The sequence below is a fragment of the Dendrobates tinctorius genome, unplaced genomic scaffold (assembly GCF_039654945.1).
Source record: "Dendrobates tinctorius isolate UK_male_01 unplaced genomic scaffold, ASM3965494v1 ptg000046l, whole genome shotgun sequence".
NCBI lineage: Eukaryota > Metazoa > Chordata > Amphibia > Anura > Dendrobatidae > Dendrobates > Dendrobates tinctorius.
Window position 1 is genome coordinate 68,559,397 of NW_027361714.1, and position 15,945 is coordinate 68,575,341.

A 15,945-nucleotide genomic window follows, 5' to 3' on the forward strand; every position below is an offset into this window, starting at 1 on the left:
GTAGACATTTGAGAAATGTTATTTGTTAACTATTTTTTGTGTGCCATATCTCTGTGATTTAAGGGCATGAAAATTCAAAGTTGGAAAATTGCGAAATTTAACAAATTTTCAATAAATTTCCATTTTTTTCACAATTAAATGCAAGTCATACCAAAGAAATGTTACCACTATCATGAAGTACAATATGTCACAAAAAATCATTCTCAGAATCACTGGGATACATTGAAGCATTCCAGAGTTATTACTTCATAAAGTGATAGTGGTCAGAATTGTGAAAATTGTCCCGGTCATTAACGTGCAAACCACCCTCGGGGGTAAAGGGGTTAAATCTTACAGAGCCAAATATGTTTATTTTCTATGAATTTAAAAATCCATCAGACTGCTTGTACTCACAAATCACTTCTAATGAGTACAAATGTTTCTATCAACGTATTCTCAGGGTACTTAATCATATTATCTCAAAAGCATATTACAAGAATCTGAAAAAAAATCACTAGCCAAAAACAAACAATCATTAGAGATTTGGCGAGTAAAAACAAATGAACTAATATGACATCTAAATATAAAAAATTCTTTAGAACACATTTGATCAAGGACTTGCTGTATGTTCAAGTATCAAACCTTTGTTTGTAAATCAGTACTGATTATGGCCATGAAAAGGAGAAAAAAAGCAATGGCCTTTATAAAACAAAGGGGTCAAGTTGAGATGTAATTTAATTTACAAAATATCAAAGTTCAACATTATAACAACTGGATGAGAAAGATTAGATGTCATTGTAAAAGCTAACTTTCAATTCTGTTCTACACAGTCATGTACCACTAAGGATCTGTTCACAATTCTATAGACAGGCTTTGTTGCAGATTCTGCTTGCCATTTTATAGCAGACCAATGACAGATTTGTCAAACCACAGTTAGTAATGGAGTTCCTTTGGACGTGCTGATATCCTATAAGCCAGGCATTTAGCACTCCAGTCATTTTTGTTGTTTTTCTCAGATGTTGGAGAAGGTAAATAAACACTGCAAATGTGAATTGAGACCTTGTTTGAATTAAAGTCACAAAATATACGAAGAGAGGAGCGCAATTTAATAAAATCTATACAATTTATAAAAGTAATTTTCATTTTTATTTAAAAAATCTATAGTACCCTTGAAACTAAAAAAAAAATTTGTAATGAATCTTATCAGAGAAATATGCTTTATTTTCAAAATTCTCAACTCACCAGTGCAAACTGCCTCTTCAAAGAGGAAGAAGACTAGAAATCTATTGCGCCACCTGTTAGAAACAGCAATCCTACAAGTCACAATTGACTCTTTAACGAGTCTTGCAATATGTCTTAGGACAAAAGCCAAATCAGAATCTCAATTTAAGTCGGTTTCACACTTCCAGATATTTCTGGTATCGGAAAACACGGTACCAGAGATATCCGTATTTGTCTGTCCGTGTGGCACATCTGTGTGGCACAATTGTGCTGCCCGTGTGCCACATCAGTACCACACGGACGGCCGCAGGGGAAGTAGCATCACAGTAAGCGCTGTTCCTCTGCATGTGGTGCTGAACACGGCTGTCATTCTCCCTGCTCTGCCGGCAACAGCGCTAGCAGGGAAGAATGAATGAAAAAACCCGACGTGGGGTCCCCCTTATATTTTTAACCAACCCGGCAAAACTAACAGGTTCGGGCTGCTATTCTCAGGCTGGTAAGGGGCCATGAACATGGCCACCTCCCCAGTCTAAAAACAGCAGTCCACAGCTGCCCAGAAAAGACGCATCTATTAGATGCACCTATTCTGGAGCTTTGTGGAGTTCTTCCCACTTGCCCTGTAGAGGTGGCAAGTGGGATAATAATGGGTTAATGTCACCTTTCTATTGTAAGGTGACATTAAGCCCAGCTTAGTAATGGAGAGGTGTCAATAAGACACCTATCCATTACTAATCCTATAGTAAGTAAAGAGATAAATAAACACATACACAGTAAGAATAAAGTCTTTTAATGAAATAATACACCACACATTTTTTCCATCTTTATTACACTGCTAATCCCATCTTGAATTCCTCGATCTCCTGTAAAAAAAAGTAAAAAACCCAAAAAAAACAAACAATATACCAGACCTGTCCAGCACTCAGTCAAGTCCAACGGCAGAAATCCATATCTGGGGATTAATCAGTTTACAGCCAGTGATGCTAATGTGACCGCTCAGGCTGTAAACTACTGGGGAATGAATGGGAAGCAGCGCGCACAGGTTCATTGACGAGTTGTGATGTCACTGAGTCTGTGCTCACTGACGGCATGAACTCCTGTGACGTCAGCACCGTGGGAAAAATATGGTGCTGAAGTCACAGGAGTTCAGCACCACATGCAGGGAACAGTGCTTACAGTAGCGCTTCTTCATTGGCGGCCATCCCAGCTCACGGGGGACAGTGTACACTGTTCTCCGTGTGCACGTGTTGTGGCCCATGTGTCTGGGTCAAAAGGGACGTGTCTGCGTGTTTTGCACACGGACCGTGTTTCCATGAAAACATGCTGACATCTGCATAGACCCATTCATTTGAATGAGTCTACGTGTGTCAGTGTCTCCAGTATGTGAGAAAACTGTCACTACACGTACCATAGCCACTGACGTGTGAAGCAGGCCTTACAGACACTGTGTTTCAGGCTATGGGCCCTCATCAGTGCAAAGTATGAGAACTGATTTGGCTACAGGGTTGATTGTGATTTGTAGGATTGCTGCTTCTAACAGGTGGTGCTATAGAGTTCAAGTCTTTTTCCTCTCTCATGAGGTAATTTGCATTTTACATTTCCCAGAGGTGCATTGCATGGTCAATAAGCTTCCTAACCTTTGCATGCCAGAGTAGGTATGTCACTCTCTGCAAGGAGAAATGTTACCCCTTTCAACTCACAGGTAAAATCTGCATTCAGTGAAGCAGACGTTCCCATTACTAAGCAGATGACAGCCGCTACTGATAAGATTCTATGCAGATGGGAGTTAGTGAGAGGGAGGAGCTAGAGACCAAGCTCCTCCCACCTCTGGTTGACATAGAATCTTAGCAGTGGAAACTGTCAGTAATGTAAAAATCTGTCTTCAGTTAATAATAATAATGATAATAAATAAGTAATTTATTTGGTGTACGTTGAAAAAGATATAGATTTGACCAAATGTGACAGGGAAAGTGTTACTTATGTCATGATCCAGGTTTTGTATCCTGTCTTTCATATCTGGTCTGATCATGTCAAGGGTTAACTTTTCTTTGCCTCGTTCTCATGTCAGGTAGGCTATTTCTCTCCACTGCATCCTGTAGGCAGTGTCAGTTATAGTTTCTGCCTATGGCGTGTGTAGCTGACTCTGCTTGCCCTGATTTGTCCTACTTCTGCTGACTGTACCCGTGTCTGTTTATTTCCCTCTTCCTGTCCCGACTCTGTATTTCCCTTTCGTGTTTGGACTCCCTAGTTCTTGGCTTGGCTTGGACTCTGACCTTCTGTTTTGTCTCTTGTCTTTGGCATATCTGCTCCTGACCGGTACTGACCCTTTTGGCTTGTTTCTGACACTGTGCTTACTTATTACTTTGGTGCTGCACTACAGACTAACATTGACCCAGCTTGTCTTACTAATCTGCTGCCACCTGGTGGTGGCCTCGCTGCTGCACTGCAGGCCTGCTCCTGCTCTGTGCAGTGTTCCCTCCACTCCATTGCCATCTAGTGGAGCTTGCTTCTACATGCATTGCAGCAGCGTGACAGCTTACTATTCTTTTAAGACCATTCCAGATTCATCATCAGGGCATGCATCCTGTTTATTAATCTGTCACATACTGCACAAGAGGAGGGACCACTGCATGTGTTATGTTCAAAGATGAGTTGTAACTAAGGAGATGGCAGCTAAGATGCAGAAAAGCTATGCGGTGCACATGTTATGCTTCTCTACCCCCTATCATAGTCACAAATGCGGATAAGGCCCTTTACATGGGTCATATACTTTAGGTGCTGTAATAATTCAAGGGCTATCTAACCTTTACTCTGAACTTTTGTCGACCCTCATTTTATAAGCACTGCACTTATGGTGTCCATTCTAGTGAAGATTGCCTTCATCATTAATTTATTACATAACTGACAAAGCTATCTAACAACACCTAAATCTTACTTATCTCCCTTCTTCAGGGTCCTGACCAATTTTGTCTCTATTGTCCTGGTCAAAATGTTAATAAGAAATATGTTATCTTAGTGGTGACCACATGGTAAATTTACGTGTGCTTAAAATAAGTGAAAAACAATATACTTAAAATGAATGCTTATATAGTGTGTCACTTAATACATATTATGCTTTTTTCTCCTATTTTCTACTCATATACCTAAATTCCAATGAGACCAAGGAAGCAAAAGCCATTAAACAGAAATACCTTTATTTGAACAGCTATAATAAAATTAAATTAAAAATCAAGATACATATCCAGTGAGAACTGCCTACCAGGCACATAAACCCATAAGTAATCAACCGGTGTGACCTACCTTACATTAATATATGTCAAACGCATCATATGAATAAGGACTTTGACTGCAAATAGCTCAACTGTGAACAAAAGATGCCTAATGAGAAGAAAGAGTTGTAACAAGTTATCTGTAATATCAGATCAGGGGATAGTCCTCATAATAATAGTTGCCACAATTTGTATATGTATAAATATGTAAACAATTTCAAGCAGTATAGGTCCTCATATATGCAACTAGTGTGACCATATCTAGGAATGACATATAACAAAGAAAGTCATCTAGGTAGAGGCTTAAGATCTCAGAGAAACCCTACCACAACTAAGCATAAGTGCCCAAAATGTTAGTATATGAAAGACAACATAAGCATTTATAATGTGCAATCAGGGGCAATCTCCTATAGTAATTGTTGCCATGGGTTAGTAGAAAAACAAGGCATAGTGCCTATAACAAGGCATAATATACTTATGACACATAGCAGCCAGCTAAGTTAACAGCAAATTACGCTCTGTCCCCGGGTCCATCGGTAAGTCTACGACATTGGCTTCATATGACCTCAATGGCACAGCAGCCACTGATTTAGTCCATGAAGACAGAATTCCCTGTACAGAGCTGCCAAGCTCAATGATTGGCTGCCATGTCATTGATGTGACATCTGTGTTGCGGCCAATATTGGAGGAGACTCTGTGCTGGACCTGGGGAGAGTGAGTAAAAAGTGGTTTGCCTTTTAAACAAACTGTATCCAGGGACTGGGATTTGCCTAAAGGGGACAACCCCACTAAGTCTCTGGTTCTCATTTATATATCAGTATGCTACAGTATATCTCACTCATTCACTCCCATTACAACAAAAAAGACCGGAGAAATATGTGGTAATGGTATGTATCAGCCACCCTTAACTTTTAAAGTATGTCATGCGCTTTTGCCTTAAATACACCACAAACATGCTGTAAACTTAAGCCATACTTGTGCCTAAACTTGTAAACAACCTAATTATCATAATAATTTGGATATTTTACATATTTCCATACATTTAGGGTCATGTTGGGCTACATTTCTTTAAACTTGCTCTCCTCTTCTATTATGCTTGTGGCTTAGAGTTTGTTACGTAGGTTGCAGAGCATACGCATAAATCATTAGCTGGAATTTATGCTTAGCTGTATAATTCTCATAAATCAAAAATAGTAATGTATTCCTGAGGAGCGCATTATTTTCTCAGTGATTTCTCTAAGATTAGTACAGGAAATATATGACTACGTACTAATAGAACATGTGATAGAGGGGGAATTTGAGTTGTGTAGTGTTGTACAGTGTACATACAATATATCAAAATTATTGTGACCTTCTTTATTGTGTTACCCAATTGCCTACATATTGTATGTGTTCATGGTTTCTTTATTTCAAATTTTTGGCCTTTATATTTCCAATAAGCGATACATCATCAGCTGATATAAACAGGTTTTTCTTCTCTGGTATCCACTTCAGTATAAAGGTTTCAGTTGGAAATTTCCTTTAAAAGAGGAGTTGTGCTCTTTGACACATCCCACAGGATTCTGTCATATTCAGAAACTATGCACTGCAAAGGCTTAGTCACACGTCAGTATTTGGTCAGGTAGTTTTCCTTAATATTTGTACGCCAAAATCAGGAGTGGAACTTACAGAGTAAAACTGTAATTGAAAAATTGACACCTGATCAGTGTTTTTGAACCACTCTTCATTTTGGCAAACACTGAAATACTGAACAAAAAGACAGATGTGGGAATGAAGAGTAAAAATCACGTTTTGAAATGCATTTTTATACTCAGTATGGAAATGACCATAGAATGCAATATTCTTTAAAAATGATTTCATACATTTAAACTGTGAGAACATTGGGTGTACAATGACAGAACATTAGTAGTACCATAGTTTTCAGACTACATGACGCATTTTGGAGGTGTGTCTTATAGTCCAAATGTGAAACAAAATAAGAGAAAGGAGGGGGTGCTCCTGGTGTAATACCCAGTGGTCAAATAGAGAAGGTTAGGAACAAAGTACACTAACCTGCCGTGGTTATGCTACCGGCTGTGCTGTGCTTATCGTGCACCATTCGTCGTCTTGGTTTCCAGATTCAGAGGTTAGCTGGTCACAAGGGGCGTCACGTGATGGTGATGTCACCACAGGTCCTCCATCTTTCAGGTCTCGCAGGATGGTTGGAAGTCTGCTGGGTCCGTGCTGCACCAAGCCGCTCACCCAGAAGGGTGTAAAATGCAAGGAAAGAGAAGTACGGCTGATTAGTTCGCTCAGACCAAGACAGACCCTTGTTTTGGATGGAAAAACTTCTTTACTTGGTCATTATGTCCTCACAAAGCTTTTTGGCGGTGAATCCGTCTTCATCTGGTGATCCAAATGTAGCTTACTGTATGTCAGCAGCAGCCGCAGGAGTCTGGCAATACTGCGAGCGATGTTGTGGGCCCTGGGCTGGGAAGCAGGGTAGTTCAGGGGTGTACTGGTCAGAATTGTAAAATTTGGCATGGTCATGAAGATGAAAACAGTCTCTGGGGATAAAAGGGTTAAAGGACTTTTCCCACTAATAAAGTTATTTAAAAGTTGATTTTAATCAATACCTATTGGAATAAGAAGTTCAACAATTGGATGTGTTTAAAAAAATGTTCCTGTGCTGATACAATCTTCTAAATAGGGACGAGCAAACTCGAACAGTAAAGTTCAGGGTTCGTACCGGACACCCAGAGTCCTTTACGAAACTCCAAACGCAGACTTTTTATGGTATGTCCATTTTCCTGTTCAAGCTTGCAGCCAATCAACATGCTTTCAGACTGTGGGCACTTCTGGAGCCATCACAGCCAGTCCAATTATTAGGATGGCTGTGATTGGCCAGCGCAGTAAGAGACCCAGCCTGTATAAAGACCGGATCACGAATACTGCCGCCATTATGCTGTTATTAGTGTAGGGATGGGATGCAGCTGGAGCAAGGGACAGATTCTGACTGTGTACTCTGCAAAAAAAAATGCTGTGTGTGCTCTGCAACCCATATGATTGCTAGAACTGTGCGAGTACTGTGCTAAAAGCCACTGTGTGAACTCTGCAGCCCAGCCTATGGGAGTACTGTCCACACATTATTGCGCCATTAGCTAGTGACAAACGTCGCATTACAATGCGCTGTGTAGGGATTTGCTCTGGTAGGCAATGGCAGGGCTGCAGTAATGAGGCAACACATAGGCTTAGAGTCCAACTTCTGTGGTTTAATGTCACTTTAAAACAGCAGGTTAACAGAAAGTAATGAAAAAATACAAATATACTCCAGCTTGGAGAACCACTGGTCCCAGACTCACCCTTGCATGGGATGGGCTTAACTAAGCGGCTGCCAGGTCAGCGGCATCTGCCCGGTGCCATTCCCCAGGTTATTTGGAGTCTTGCTGCTAAAGCTCTGCAGCACGGGTAGTCCAGCAAACAAATTCAGGCTAATTCCAGCCAAGTTCCTGTATCTTCCACACACACACTCACCTTGTGCCAAATACCAACCTCCATTACATAGCCCATAACTCCACCACAGGTGAGGTAGACATCACATGGACTCTTTAACCTGCTGAGAGATGTATCTCTCATCCAGCAAAACACCCTTTGCTGTACCACATACCTCCCTCCTTTGTTCAACCCTAGGGGGTGGACACATGACATACAGTGAACTCTGGACAGGGCTTCTGCATTGCCCTGCAGTCTGCCTGCCTGATGTTGTACTGAACATTTTTAATTTTGCAGGGACAGTAACCATCTGGTGACTCGTGCATTCCTCTCTTTAGCTTGACTCATCCACGTAAGAGGGGAATGATCTGTCATCAAACGAAACATTCTCCCCAGCAAATAATAGCACAATGACTAAAGTGCCCACTTAATGGCCAGGCACTCTCTCTCCACAATACTGTTCCTGGGTTCAGCTGGGGCAAGCTTCTGGCTAAGAAAACTAATGGGATGCTCTTCCCCATTAACCACCTGAGACAGCATGGCACCGAGCCCTATCTCAGAGGCATCAGTCTGCACAATGAACTCTCTTTTGAAATCGGGTGTGATCAGAACTGGTGTACCAATTTTAACTTTACAAAGGCCTCCTCTATCAGATCATTCCAGCGAACCATCACAGACTTCCTCCCTTTCAACCAGTCTGTTTTATTTCTCCTGTAAATGCTGCAATCTGGATTTATTACCTAGAAATGCAAAAGAAGTCAATAGTTTTTCACTATACATACAGTTGTGGCCAAAAGTATTGACACCCCTGCAATTCTGTCAGATAATACTCAGTTTCTTCCTGAAAATTATTGCAAACACAAATTCTTTGGTATTGTTATCTTCATTTAATTTGTCTTAAATGAAAAAAACACAAAAAGAATTGTCCTAAAGCCAAATTGGATATAATTCCACACCAAACATAAAAAGAGGGTGGACAAAAATATTGGCACTGTTCGAAAAATCATGTGATGCTTCTCTAATTTGTGTAATTAACAGCACCTGTAACTTACCTGTGGCACCTAACAGGTGTTGGCAATAACTAAATCACGCTTGCAGCCAGTCGACATGGATTAAAGTTGACTCAACCTCTGTCCTGTGTCCTTGTGTGTACCACATTGAGCATGGAGAAAAGAAAGAAGACCAAATAACTGTCTGAGGACTTGAGAAACCAAATTGTGAGGAAGCATGAGCAATCTCAAGGCTACAAGTCCATCTCCAAAGACCTGAATGTTCCTGTGTCTATCGTGTGCAGTGTCATCAAGAAGTTTAAAGCCCATGGCACTGTGGCTAACCTCCCTAGATGTGGACGGAAAAGAAAAATTGACAAGAGATTTCAACACAAGATTGTGCGGATGTTGGATAAAGAACCTCGACTAACATCCAAAAAAGTTCAAGCTGCCCTGCAGTCCGAGGGTACAACAGTGTCAACCCGTACTATCCATCGGCGTCTGAATGAAAAGGGACTGTATGGTAGGAGACCCAGGAAGACCCCACTTCTTACCTTGAGACATAAAAAAGCCAGGCTGGAGTTTGCCAAAACTTACCTGAAAAAGCCTAAAACATTTTGGAAGAATGTTCTCTGGTCAGATGAGACAAAAGTAGAGCTTTTTGGGCAAAGGCATCAACATATAGTTAACAGGAGAAAAAAGAGGCATTCAAAGAAAAGAACACGGTCCCTACAGTCAAACATGGCGGAGGTTCCCTGACGTTTTGGGGTTGCTTTGCTGCCTCTGGCACTGGACTGCTTGACCGTGTGCATGGCATTATGAAGTCTGAAGACTACCAACAAATTTTGCAGCATAATGTAGGGCCCAGTGTGAGAAAGCTGGGTCTCCCTTAGAGGTCATGGGTCTTCCAGCAGGACAATGACCCAAAACACACTTCAAAAAGCACTAGAAAATGGATTGAGAGAAAGCACTGGAGACTTCTAAGGTGGCCAGCAATGAGTCCAGACCTGAATCCCATAGCACACCTGTTGAGAGATCTAAAAATGGCAGTTTGGAGAAGGCACCCTTCAAATATCAGGGACCTGGAGCAGTTTGCCAAAGAAGAATGGTCTAAAATTCCAGCAGAGCATTGTAAGAAACTCATTGATGGTTATCGGAAGCAGTTGGTCGCAGTTATTTTGGCTAAAGATTGTGCAACCAAGTATTAGGCTGAGGGTGCCAATAATTTTGTGTGGCCCATTTTTGGAGTTTTGTGTGAAATGATCAATGTTTTGCTTTTTGCTTCATTCTCTTTTGTGTTTTTTTCATTTAAGACAAATTAGCTGAAGATAATACTACCAAAAAATTTGTGTTTGCAATCATTTTCAGGAAGAAACTGAGTATTATCTGCCAGAACGGCAGGGGTGTCAATACTTTTGGCCACAACTGTATCTCTGTAATACAACCTATTTGACTTGTTAACTGTGTGATGTCATTGAACTTTGACACTGGGTCATCTGATCTGTTGGCGCTCATTTTTTTGAAACTCAGCGTCCTTTCAAAACTATATACAGTATGTCTGTGATGCCTGTATATACAGTACTGTGTGGTATTTCCTGATGAAGGGGGCATGAGACCCCTAAATGCGTTGAATAAAACCACTGTGAATCTACAACATTCTCCTGGAATGTATCCCAGCGGCAGCGCGGAATTTTAACTACGAATTCCCTTTGAATATTGTACTAAACCTAAAAGGCTTTTACCTGTTTTGTAGTTAGGGGACAGGGCCAGTTTTGGATTGCCTCCACTTTGTTTACTTGGGTCAGATAATAAATGTTTTGCCTACCAATTGGTACTTCCAAAATAGCATAAGAACCGAAAAAAATGTGGAAACGTTTTACCATAAAATTTTTCAAATGTTTATTTTAGTCAATATAATGCAACAGTGCAAAAAATATGAACAGGGACAACAATACAAAATAAAAGCCGCAAAGCTGCAAATTATTCAGAGATTGGCTAAAGCAAACATTTGAAAAATTTTATGGTAAAAAGCTTCCACATTTTTTTCATTTTTTTTGTTTACTTTGGGTTTGAAGACTCCACTCCCAATGATGTAACTCAAGTACCGAGCTTCCTCCAACCCTATAGAGCACTTCTTTGGGTTTGCAGTTAGCCCTGCTTGTCGCAGAGAATCTATCACCGCCTGTACTTTTGGCAAGTGACTTTTCCAGTCTGTACTGTACACCACAATATTGTCTAGATAGGCTGAGGCATAGCGGCGATGGGGACAGAGAAAAATATCCATTCATCGCTGGAACGTCGCTGATGCGCCATGCATCCCAAAGGGTTACTTTATACTGGAACAGCCCCTCGGGTGTTACAAAAGCCGTTTTTTCCCTCACTGCCTCTGTGAGGGGTACCTGCAAATAACCTTTTGTGATGTCAAGGGTTGTAAAATACCGTGCCTGCCCAAACCACTCTATCAACTCATCGACCCGGGGCATGGGATAGGCATCAAATTTTGAAATTTCATTAAGTTTCCTAAAGTCATTACAGAACCTTAGCGTCCCATCAGGCTTGGGTATAAGGACTATTGGGCTGTTCCACTCACTTTGGGACTCTTCAATGTCCCTCAACTTTATACACATCAACTAGATCCAAAAATAGGACACCACCTTCCAAGAACCATATATTTCTCTACATCCTACATTAAATATTGCAGGAAAAGAAAGGCATAGGCCAAAAATATAAAATCATCAAATTTATTGATCCAAAATTTTTTAAAAAGTAAGACAAGCCAAGGAAATTTCATAAATTATGCCAGGGTCAGGTAATTAGATACACCAAAATAAAGGGAAGCAATACTGCTATCCCCAAAGGCACAATGTACGCACAGCAATAGTATATTAATATCTCCAGGTACGTCTTAACATAGTCAGACTTCTCCATTTTGGGAACCACTGTACGAACTGCTTTCTGGACATCATGGATTCGCAGGGAATTTCCTGTTGTCTGTGCTGTCGTGATATGCTGTATCAACAGCCGATTGGTTTTCTACTGCTGTTGATTAAATATCAGCTGCTGCTGCGTAGCCTTTTGCTGTTGTCGCATGGTCTCCTGCTCCTGCTACCGCATAGCCTCCTGCTGCTGCTGCTGCATAGCCTGCTGCTGCATAGCCTGCTACTGCTGTTGCATGGCCTCCTGCTGCTCCTGTGTAGCCTGTTGCTGCTGTCGCATGGCCTCCATAAGCATTTTTACCGTGGTCTCCTTTTCTGTAAAGTTCCCCGCCTGAGTCGGCGTCACTCTTTTCACCCAGGAAATAAGCTGGAGTACAGAGCAAAAAATAAGCAAAAAACAGCCCAGCCTCACTGTGTTTGCCCGCATTCAAGCCACCAATTGTAGGGATTTGCTCTGGTAGGCAATGGCAGGGTCGCAATAATGAGGCAACACGCAGACTTAGAGTCCAACTTCCGTGGTTTAATGTCCCTTTAAAACAGCAGGTTAACAGAAAGTAACGAAAAAACAGAAATATACTCCAGCTTGGAGAACCACTGGTCCCCGATTCACCCTTGCATGGGACGGGCTTAACTATGCAGCTGCCAGGTTAGCGGTATCCACCAGGTGCTAGTCCCCATGTTATTTGGAGTCTTGCTGCTAAAGCTCTGCAGCACGGGTAGTCCAGCAAACAAATTCAGACTAACTCCAGCCAAGTTCCTGTATCTTCCACACACTCACCCTGTGCCAAATACCAACCTCCACTGCATAGCCCATAACCCCACCCACAGGTGAGGTAGACATCACATGGGTTGATCACGTGACCATGACATCATCGCAAATCCTTGTCTTTAGGGAAAATCCCGGCCAAACTTTAACCTGCTGGGAGAAATGTATCTCCCATCCAGCAAAACACCCTTTGCTGTACCACAGCTGCTACACGCGGTATAAACATCCTAATCTTAAAAGGCAATCAGTTCTGATGAAAGTCCGTATGTAGGACCAAAACCTCAAAAATAATGATTACCACATATAATATGCTTTCTTTCACTGCACCTTCCTGAGTGCCAAGTATTTCTATTCCATACTAAACCAATGTATTCACCGCTGTCTGCATCCTGAGGGATGCAGGCCTGGGAGGGCATAGTGCAGCCCATGGACCACCATTTTCAGCCCTTAGGCTGCACTTTGCCCAAGTCTAGTTTATGATATACTGTAACTACAGACATGAGTCGTCTAATGCCGGTAACACAATTTATTACATCCCAGTCATACACTAATCTGTGTACTGTTGTACTATACTATGTGAACATGCCTACAGTGTTATATGCACTGATTATACCTGGACCTCACATTATAATGGATGGAATTATATATGATACTAGCTGAAGAGCCCGGCGCTGCCCGGGCATAGTAACTAACTGTGGTTAGTTATAGAAAATTATAATTATCCTCCATCCCATAGTCCTGTGCCCATATACCCATCATACATATCCACGATCCCATAGGCCCGTGCCCATATACCCATCACACATCCTCCATCCCATAGTCCCATGCCCATATACCCATCATACATATTCTCCATCCCATAGTCCCATGCCCATATACCCATCACACATCCTCCATCCCATAGTCCCATGCCCATATACCCATCATAGATATCCGCCATCTCATAGTCCCGTGCCCATATACCCATCATACATATCCTCCATCCTATAGTCCAGTGCCCATATACCCATCATACATAATCGCCATCCCATAGTAGAGTGTCCATATACCCATCACACATCCTTCATCTCATAGTCCCATGCCCATATACTCATCATACATACAGTATCCTCCATCCCATAGTCCCGTGCCCATATACCCATCATACATATCCGCCATCTCATAGTCCCGTGCCCATATACCCATCATACATATCCTCCATCCTATAGTCCAGTGCCCATATACCCATCACACATCTTCCATCCCATAGTCCCGTGCCCATATACATATCTGCCATCCCATAGTCCCGTGCCCATATACCCATCATACATATCCTCCATCCCATAGTCCACTGCCCATATACCCATCACACATCCTCCATCCCATAGTACCGTGCCCATATACCCGTCATACATATCCTCCATCCCATAGTCCGGTGCCCATATACTCATCACGCATCCTCCATTCCATAGTCAACCATTATGACATCATAATGAGCAGCGGCAGGGCTTGCAACCTATGGTGACATCAGCGTCGCCATGGCAACCATTGTGACATCATAATGAGGGGCGGGGCTTGATACACACACACTGTTTCCCCAGTATGCAAATAGGGGCATTATGACATCACAATGAGGGTCGGGGCTTGACATGCACACACTTTTTCCCCCAGTATGTAGATAGGGGCAAAATTGTTTGGTGAATTGGAACGCGCGGGGTTAAAATTTCGCCTCACAACATAGCTAAGGACGCTCTCGGGGTCCAGACGTGCTACTGTGCCAAATTTTGTGGCTGTAGCTGCGACGGTGCGGATGCCTATCCCGGACATACACACATACACACACACACACACACACACACACACATACACACTTTGAGCTTTATATATTAGATATGGTATCCTGGGGCCATGTTCAGGAGCAGTCAGTGCAGGACGACTGTATACTGGTGTTGACTGAGTTATTGCTGCAGCTTTAATGGGTGACACTGGAGCCCGAAGACTCCACTGACAGAGTGACCTGAGCTGCCTGGAAGTTCAAAGTTGTGCCATAAATCATCACTCTCAATGTGCCTCAGAGCGACTGGAATGGATAAAATGAAAAGCGGTCTCCATGGAGCGCTGGTGTGAGCCACACCAGTGGGGAGGACGGTAGATGACAATCCCAAGGCAGCACCAGCCGCAGACCCTCGTTGAGGGACAGTAACTGTAGAGCAATGATCCGCGGTCAGGAGGGCGTCAAGGACAAAAGGTGAATTATTTAGATGTCTTTATTCCACTCGGCTGGCAAAGATTTGCCCTCTTCTCAAAAAGAATTTTTAAAAAAGGCAATAATTTTTATTTTGAACAATAATGTTTTTTCTTTTGAAAACGTGTTCTTTCGGCAATTGAAAGGCTGCGCAATGGGGACGAGATTCGCCCCCAGTTTCGCCAACCTTTTCATCGGGGCATTAGGGTCCGTCTCCATTGCGCAGTCCTATTTCACACATGGGAAGATAGCATTATACCGTCGATTCATTGATGATCTTTTCATCATTTGTACCGGCCCTCCCCATGAAGTCTCTGAATTTGTCCAAATGCTGAACAACAATTCCTGGGGCCTTACATTCACTGCCCAAACATCTAATACAGCCATACAACTCTTAGATTTAATGATACACATAGATCCAACGGGCAAATTTTCCACATCTACACATTTTAAAAATGTAGATGTCAACAGCTACTTGAATTTTAATAGTGGGCACCTTCCGAAATGGATTTTAAACATTCCTTACGGACAATACTGGCGAATAAGTAAGAATTGTACACATGATAGTGACTTTTTGAGAGAAGCAGATGTACTAATGGAGCGGTTCCAACAAGAAGGCTATCCCAACAAACTAATTTCTGATGCGTTTTTTAAAACCAAAGATTTTTCATAAAAAGATTGCATTAATAAAATGAAAACTAAAACCAATGCAACCAAAATTACTTCAGAAATAGGAAAATGGAGCCTGGTCACTACATTTAACCATTCCCACGGGATTATTCGTAATCTCCTTGAGAAGTATTGGTTTATTCTAAGAAACGATCCTGTTCTTTCTAGGCATCTGCCTTTTCATCCAAGAATAGTCTATAGAAAAAATCGCACACTCCGTAACTTGGTTGCCCCCAGTAACACAGCTCTTTGTGCTAACTTCTCTTTAAACCAAAAGACCAGTAATAGTGGATGTTTTGCTTGTAGGACAGCGAAATGTCTTTGCTGTACATCTATCTCTCATGGAATCAAGAAATTCAGATCAAATACAACAGGTACTGACTACAATATTAATTGTTATGTTGACTGTCAGTCGACCTTTGTA